The sequence below is a fragment of the Ambystoma mexicanum genome, chromosome 12 (assembly GCF_040938575.1).
Source record: "Ambystoma mexicanum isolate Mex_15411 chromosome 12, UKY_AmexF1_1, whole genome shotgun sequence".
Taxonomy (NCBI): domain Eukaryota; kingdom Metazoa; phylum Chordata; class Amphibia; order Caudata; family Ambystomatidae; genus Ambystoma; species Ambystoma mexicanum.
In genome coordinates this window covers 582,535,259-582,544,416 of record NC_090936.1, presented here as the reverse complement: position 1 = coordinate 582,544,416, position 9,158 = coordinate 582,535,259, and the positions used below count along the sequence as shown (strand labels likewise).

The 9,158-nt window shown below is 43.4% G+C and overlaps 1 long non-coding RNA gene across 1 annotated transcript; it reads left to right on the top strand.

Annotated features, from left to right (window-relative positions):
* Positions 1-589: 589 nt before the first annotated feature.
* LOC138513825 (uncharacterized) lies at positions 590-1,768 on the top strand. The gene is made up of 3 exons (XR_011281821.1): positions 590-703; positions 813-904; positions 1,668-1,768. It is a non-coding gene; the product is annotated as an uncharacterized lncRNA (long non-coding RNA).
* The last annotated feature ends 7,390 nt before the right edge of the window (positions 1,769-9,158 follow it).

Genomic DNA, 9,158 nt, shown 5'->3' with positions numbered 1-9,158 from the left:
TCTGCATGTCCACGAGGAGATGGGAACAGTCCATGCCAGCATCCAGTGACTGCTTTAGTTTCTTAAACCCAAACACTGTGTCCGTGGCATGGGACCCATAGGTGTTGGAACATAAAACCAGCTGAGACCCCAGGTACGATTTCTTGAGAGCAGAGTCCACCTTTTTGTCCACTGGGTCCCAGACAGCCGCTTCTTTCTGCTGACATGGAGGACCACCCAACCAGGCTAGCCAGAATGTCTTCCACCTCCACCGCCGGGGGCGTCGGGACTCCTCCCGTTTGAGAGGGCACAATTTTGCCATAAAACAGGGCATGGAAATGTGTTCCAGATTAGACCACTCCAGCAGGATCTTATCTGGAATGTCCAAAATCAAAGACCGGCCCAGCTTGAGGGTAGGCTTATATTGGCGAATCTACAGATCCGAAGCCTGCTCCACCGCTGATTGCTCCTTAAATCCTATAGACCGGTAGATCTGGTCCAGTACCAGCTGGACATCATACCTGTCCAAGTACATCCCCATAGCATCTTCATCCTCAGAAGAAATGGATAGCAATCTGCATCTGACGATGTAGAGGAAGGAGAGACCGGACAGACTTGGACTTCCACACTCCAGCACCATGGTGGACAGGAATTCCTAGAATTCCTAGGAAATCCTACGCTGACTCACCCACAAGACATGTTTTACTTCTCATTGCAACTTATGGTGAGTTCTGCCAACACTGTCAAATATTTGTTTTCATCCAAGCTGAGACTGTTCACGGGGTTCCTTGTTGTTTTTTGCCCTTACCCTTTACTTTTCTTAACCCATACAGAAACATATCAGTCAGATTCGAAACTGATGACTGCTCACTCACCACTCCACAAAGGTCCAGCAGAGTCCTTTATCCTGACAAGCCGCTATATGGTAATACAGTCCATTTCCTACAATTCGAATTTTGTGGCCCCTAGCATGCTTTAATCTAAACAACAGCGCCAATCAACGCATCACATCCACATCTCATTGTCTACCATCTCCTTTTCCCTTCTTCCCTGTTTGAGAGGCATTCTACTGCTTGCTCTGAACTCAGGATATGCACACAGCCGGCAACTAGGTGCATTCCTATGGATGCATGATCACACAGCTGCCTCCTTATCTGTATACACCCCAGCTACATCACTGCTCCTGGTTTCTCTTTTTTTCTGTTCCTTCTTTCCTATCTCTTACATTCCCCACAGTACCACGACCCTTGAGCCCGCAATTTCACAAGGTGGCTTTTGGGGCAAATTAGGTACCTTTCCCACATCTAAGAAACATTTTTTTTAAAATGGACATTCGTGTCATTTATGGATTTGTGTACTATCCCATTGCTAATTCAGTTGTTTTCTTCTTCTTTTTTCTTTTATTTCCATTTATATCTTATGTGCGCCCTCTGGAAACCCCCAAACTCAATCCCTGTACTGCGGTATGTCACTTCTATTTATTATATTCATAATTCATATGGTTTGCCAACCATCCCCTTTTGCTTGTAGTCTTTGTTTTTCTGTTTGAATTATATCAATCATGTTGTTTTCTGAATGTACTGTACACACAATTACCACTGCGTGAGTTTTTATTTATCTCTGTGCGTATCCTTCGTTAATTTTGAATGACATTGTGGTTATCATGACCTTACTGATGTATTACACAGCCTTGAGAACGACCTGAGGGGTCGAAAACATGTGTCGGCTGTACATCACATGAATACATTTCTTCATGCTTAAAACAAAATTGCTATTATGATTATAAATTGACTTATAAATAGAGTTTTTTGCACAACTCATCTCCTTCGGCAGTGCGTGTTTCAATGTACTTCCAAAACCAATCCCATACGTTTGTAACTGATCTGGGCTTCGTTTGGGGGATCCCAGTGGAAGTACAAATGCAGCAGGCTGCTTTTTTCAATAATTTCTCCCAACTATTTTCAAACTGGAGACCTTAGCACACCGGTAGTCTTTGGGTGAACCCCCTACTTTCATATCAATGAGGACATGTTACCATGGCGACCCGCGCCTAAGTTTCAGGGAGCAGGAGAAGCCACACCCAGACCGTACCTCCCTGCACTCCCGCTCATAAACTAGCTTTTCTTTCTGTTCTGCAGGCCCGGAAGGAGGCTGAATACCACCACAAGAGGCTGTCCCTCCCTGAGGATGACGCAAAAGCCTCGCAACCTGTCCTCCATCCGTGCCACACATACCTGAAAACCAGGGTGGGGCACGGCCTCCCTCTCAGAGCCCCCCCACATACCCAACCCCCCACAGACCCCTCTGCTGAAACCATTACTGTACATGTTTTCAAACAAATGTTGAATTTTAAAACTTAATTTCTTTTCTATACATATATAAATTTAGGGTAATAATCACTTTGTCAATACCCACGTATGGAAATCCTAATACATAGTTTTTCCTTGTTTTAAAGCACTTCTCTTCTCATTTAGAAAATGATACTGTACACATTTCTTACAATAAAATAATTGGGTATTTACATAGGTTTATTTGAAAACATAGAAAATAATTAGGGTTAAACATGCGTCTCCTATGAATTTCTACACATTTTTGTAAATGTATATACAGATTATATTATAGTGAACGCGTCTTAGATATATTTGGCACAAACAGGAACATACGAAGCTGTGTACTATTTATAATTCAGACACCGTTCACCAAAGTACTCGAAAGGAAAGCTTCACAAGTAGAGATATGGTCCATATTACTGTTTTAAACAATGTACTCATTGTTATGAACTATTCTAAAATAGTAAGATCACATATGTAGAAACGTAAGGGTTGTCTAAATCTGGGCAAATAAGTAGCGTGATCTTATGTCTGATGCCATTAGTTAAATAATCATATCATATGATATTAGGAATGTCACCAGTGATACCATCGTTGTCACTAGTGATGTCATCCTTGTGGTCATACGCTGCGCAAAAAGGGCCATGAAGTTAAGGTGGCTTTAGCTGAATTTCAGGGGTTTGTTGCGTTAAGGACTCACCTTAACATCCCTGCAACTAAAGATTTTTCCTTGAATTTCAAAAGGTTTTGATATTCCATAGATCTTTTCCACACATGGCCAGTAGCCACGCCCTACATCTGTGCCCACTGTATATTTTACAACCCTACCAGACCACTAGCCATGGCCTTTAGCCGTGCCCACTGTCCATTTTAAAACACTACCAGGCCACTAGCCATGGCCGAGTGGGCACAACCACTACATTCTAAAACACGTGTAACACATCGCTCAAAGACGTACATCGATCACAAACTGATTGCGACCTGTTTGGACAGTGGTCATTTTATTGCAGGCTTTGAGAACTCAATGTTTTTAGGCAATTCACATTGTGATGAAATCTATGGAGTCACTGATCCCCAGCCTAAAGTCTATTCCCATGTGGCTAGGGAAAGTCAGCTGCTATACGATGCTAGCCTGAGGGCGGTTATCCTGGGGGGCGGATTACATGGGAGGAGATGCCCGTTATTGGCACGTAGTGATCTGGTGGATATTGCTCCTTTGGGTATGCCGTTTCCTCTGGGATAGCAGCAGGCTCATCAGGCTGCAGTGTCCACCCCTGTACTCCCACAACATCAGGGGAAGTGTCTTATTTAATGCTTGGTTGCTTGCGGCTCATGCAGTAGATTGTTATAGTTTCCTACAGGATCATTCACCAGATTTGGGGTTCTTCACTGAAACCTGGCTCAAAGTGGCATCTGCTCCCATCTTGGTACATGACAATTTCGTCTGGATAGAGTGAATGGAGTGGATGGAAAGGACAGAGTGGATGGAGTGGATATAGCTCTGTATGGGCCTCATTACACGGAAGGCGGTAAACCATGGTGCTATTAGCACCATGGTTGCCGCCGGTACCATACTGGTACCACCATGGAGAAAAGGGGAATTACCACCCCATTCCAAGGTTGGTGGGGCGGTAATTCCCCCTTTCTCCATGGCCCTTCCCCATTCCCATTTTTGCCCCATAGCGCATAATGGGAATGGGGAAGGTGGTAATTACGGTACCGCAAATTGCGGTACCGTTATTAGCACCAAGGTCCCTCTGCGGGTCCCAAATTTAACGGCTGGTCTACACCAGCCGTTAAGGTTGGGAACCGCAAAGGGACCTCGTAGTAAGGCGGTAAGGGTTAATGGTCACCGGTACCCTTACCGGTGACCGTTCACCCTTACCGCCTTCCGTGTAATGAGGCCCTATATCTCTACAACTCCTATTTATGCTGTGTATATGAAAGGACCTGTATCCCCATGTTATCTGTATCACATGTTTACCCTATCCATCCATCCTGTTGTTTTATATACTTATGCCGCTATGTACGCCCCGTGTCCTGATCTCGTGCTTGGTCGCAGGCGCATTACTGATAACCACCATATCACACTACTACGCCTACCCTCCCCTATACACCATCATTCAGCTAGAACACAGCTATGCTATGATACATTTGGCCTAGCTGTTCTCATACTAACATGACCCCACGAACACCTCATCATCCTAAAAAAATACAGCTAGCGGAGCACATACTGGGTAGCATAGGCGTCTGTTCAAGCCTAATGCAGCCTGAACTCTCCAGACTGAACACATTCCAACTGATTTCCTCAGCACCACACCTACCACTAAGAAGCAGCTATCCATGAAACAACCACACCAGCTTCACACATATCCGGTGCGTGCACGCACCAAACAACACTCTCTCTTCTGACTTGAACTGCGGTTCCTGAGGGCATTCAATTTACCAGCGCTTTGAGGCCATACCAATGATACATAAGGCGCTATATAAATGCCAAGTAACATAACATAACATGACAGCCACAGCCAACTCCTTAGCTCCTCTTAAAGCTTCTCGGCCTTGTGGTTGCTCATTAGAGCAATGGTTTTCTGCTGATCTTGGTAAGCTTTGTCTTGCCCGTAGGCAAGCAGATCTTAAGTGGCACACTGCTTACTGTTCGATTCCATGACTCACCTAGCCTTATGTAAAGCTACTGCTATTTACCAATGTGACAACATTGCTCCTTGTGTGGAAGCTGCTGTGAATTCCCCTAAGGAGTTATTTCAATTCATTCATTCACTATCTTCTCCTTCCTCTGCTAATGTGGTAATCCCTTCAAAAAGGATCTGTGATTCACGGTCTACTTTTTCTGATGAAAAATCACGATGAGACAGAAAATCACAGCCACTTCCAGTACCCGGTCTTCTCCTGCTGATCCTTAAGCCTCAAGCCCTCCTGTCCCTGACTGGTACACTTTCCTGGTCTTTTCGGAGATCAGGTCAGTCACCCTTAGTATGAAATCAGCATCCCCTGTGGATCCCATTCTTCTCAGCATCCTTAAGGCTGTTATTCCTCATATTGCATCTCCCTTCACTTCTGCTCACATACCGGTTTCACTTAAACATGCTCGGCTCATTCTCCTCCTAAGAAAAAAATCAACTTGGATTCTACTATTCTTTCCAATTTCCAGCCTATTTCCTTCCTTTAGTTTCCTATGAAACTCCTCGAAGCTCTGCTCACTCCTCTTCTTCGCTCTCTTCTGGAGGACTCTGGGCTCTCAATCCCTTTCAGACTGGGTTCCGGCCCGGCAGGGGAACAAAATCTGTCCTAGTGTCATCAGCTGATGATCTGGCACAGATTGTGGTTCTAGGCGGTATTGGGGCCTTGAACCTGCTGGACCTTTCTGCCACATTTGACACCGTGGACCATGGTATCGTGAAGGATAGGTTATCCTCTGCAGGTATTTCTGGCCGGATCCGGTCCTTCCTTTCCGAAAGTTTCCAGTCCCTCTCACGTTCTCCTTTCATTTCGGTGGCCAAGCCTGTTAATTGTGGTGTTGCCCAAGGTTCGTCTTTTTCCCCTCTTTTCAATCAGTATATCCAACCTCTTATTAAACTCAAGAGTGTATTTCAGTGTTTTTTTAATGCTGATACCAGATTCTGGTGCAGTTTGATCTCTGGCTTGTGCTGAGCGCTGCCGCTACTGCCTCTCTGCGGTTCATTGCTGGATGGGCAAAAATGGTCTCTGCCTTAATAGAGAAAAAACTAATTTGCTTATGGCCGGCTCGACGCAGGAGTCCTGTGTGGTCTTCAGCTTTTTGGCCTTTTGAACTTGGCCATCTTCTCCCACCTTCTTCGGTTGTCAAGAATGTAGGCACAAAGTTCTGAGTACCCTTCGGAATGTCCTGCCCCATCTCCCTTCATCCTGTGGTTGGATCATCTCTTACATCTGGAAATCAGAACGCGGATCGCAGACAAAACTCTATCATCGAGTAGAAACAAGGGATCCATCCCTGATGAAATGAATGAGGAATGTCCTCAATTTAAGGACCATAGGAAATGACAAGGAAGCAGTGGGAATACATATACATATAGCTCAGTTTTGAAAAAGGCAGGTGGCTGAAACACGTGTAAACACAGATGGGCATAGATATGGATTGAAAAACTTTGAATGAATACAAGTTTTGGAATACTTTTGAACTGTACAGCGCAATGCTGGAGTATATTACTTGTAAACTCTGGTTCACTTGACTACTGCTTCAATTTGTTTCTCGCGCAGTCTGCTTTCCTTCTCCAGCAGTTGTAGGCCCTCTCATCAGCCTCTTTGATCTTTAACACTCTGCACTGGCTGCCAGTGGCTAAACGAGACAAGTTCAAGGCCTTGTGTATGGTCCAGCGGGCCTTCTATGGGACGGGGGTCTGAATATTTGCAGGCCAAATTTAGACACTACACTCTGTCGTTCCTTCTTCATTCTTCCACTTCTTTGAGGATTGTGATGCCTCGGTTTAAAATATTCCTGTGTGGGTGGTCGCTTGTTTTCGGTCTCAGCAGCCGAATAATAAATATTAAAAAGGATACTATGGGCCTGATCACGACATTGGCGGTAACGCCGGCGGTATTACCGAAGTCCTGATTTGGCAGACCCTTAAATCCGGCGGTAATTGCGTGACCGCCGGATTTAAGGGTTACCGCCAAAGTCGTGATGAGGCCCTATGTGGTTAGAACAATGAATACACAAAAACCACTGAATCTAAATGGCAACAAAAAAACTCATGCATAAACTATGGAAAATGTAGAAGTGACACCTCTCTATCTAACATAGAACAAATTATTAAGATTGGAAGGGTCTATAAATTAATATCAGAGCACTTGGAGAGGTCTCAGTTGGAATACCAAAACGTTTAAACAGTCATTCTAATAATCCAATGGCTTATGCTCCACATGTTTCCGTTCATAAATCCAAATAATTGGTGAACCTTCCTCAAGAGCCGATTAAAGTAGGTCAAACTTCGTCAAAGGGTCCAATTGGAAGAACCCCTTATCTGTTGCAAAAAAAATAGGACATAATGTCAATTCTGCCTTGGGTTGCTCCACTGTTGGATACCTAAACAAAAGACACGCAGGTAGCTATTAGTTCTACTAGTCTTAGAGAAAAGAAGGCAGATACACCACACCCTCCGTCCATCTCAAGGAAGCGAAAATGAATAATTTGATTACCTTGAGGTGTAAACGGTGGAATTCTTCTTCGATGAACACATGTAGTTGCCAAATTCTTTAAATGGATGTGCACCTGAGAACATCCCCAATAGTCATGTTTAAGAACTCTATGTGGCGTCTGAGTCATGATGCAATGGAGGTAGTCATCTCTAAAAATGTCTAATAATCACAAAAGGAACATCGAATATATTATATTTATCCACTGTAAAGGGACATTAAATTTGTTTTAGTTAATGTGGACTAAATAGTAGTGGAGAGATGACATACCACTGATAAAGTAAAGTATCAATCACCTATAAAAAGAAACTTTGTCTTGGTGCCGCTATGTAACATGAATCTTAGCAGTACCGGCCGGCGAAGCAATAACTGTTCCAGCACAGAGTTTTGGGGAATTAATAAACGCTGGTCTCTTCCATACTACTAGAATAAATTAATGCAGGCATATGTAGATTTACCCGTTCTAACGGACGTCACATTCATACATAGTGCAGCTTGAAATTGTTCAATTCTTACCTGCAGGCAAACCAGCCGGCAGGCACTGTGTAGACAATTAAGGGTCCACTTGCTAAGCAACTGCTACTAAAGGCGTTTGCCTCGTCTGAAACGACAAGTAATGTCTAATTGTTAGACTGGGCTCAAGCAGTCCCTAAATTCACAATTTTAACTTTGTAAACTTTGTAATCTGCCTAACGGGGGAGAAAAAAAACGACCTTGCTTCTTTAGCAATGGCATAAAACAAGCAGCGTTGCATAGACATTTACTATGCAAATCTGTAGGTTTAATGTACACTTGTGTAGCAAAGATATCTATTTAAGTTACCCGTTCAATACAAGCACAACTCATCCTGCATTCTTCTCATGCTCTCTGTACTCTCCCCACCCTCTTTTATCTGTTTACTGCAAGCTCAAAGGGGCTAATGTAGAGGGAGTGCAGCAGTAATCGTCTATTCTACTCTCGAGCCAAAGGCCTGTGCAGGAGTGCTAGGCGAAGAATTTCTCTTTTCTATTTTAAATGAAAACCTGAAGTAATCTGGATGATACATTTAATAAGCTAACTGTATCCTGTCTGGCAAAGAACAGTATGTGCTACCTTTTTTTTTATTAGACAGTCATGCAATTCCATTGCTCAAAATGTAAATTGTATAATACATAATTACAGTTTTCCTACTGTAAAACACTGCATTGTCTCCATGCTTTAGAGTAAAGTTTAGGTATCCAAATCTCATAGTGTAAACTATATTTCATTTTGTTTGGGATGATGCATCACATTGACGAGTGAACACCTTTGAAAATGTACATGATCACACGGCCAAATGCTTTTCATGGCAAACCTAGTTCTGTGACCTGCTGGTTGCATATATATGTACAACTGGTGCTCAACCCACAAGCTGAACCCATACTCCTTGATAGTCTATCTTATCACCCTGTTGCTTTATACCAGGTACACTGAAAGTGAGATGGCGGCAAACTACAATATTTCACCTAGTATGCCCAGTTCTCTGCCTGATACACCATATGTTCTGCTTAGTCTTAGTTTATTTCCTCTTACATAATGAATACACAAACACACTAGATGTTTACGCAAAGTAGTAATCAATAGTTCCATCCAGACTATACCTCTACAGATCTGCTGCAATACCATACCCTGCATTTA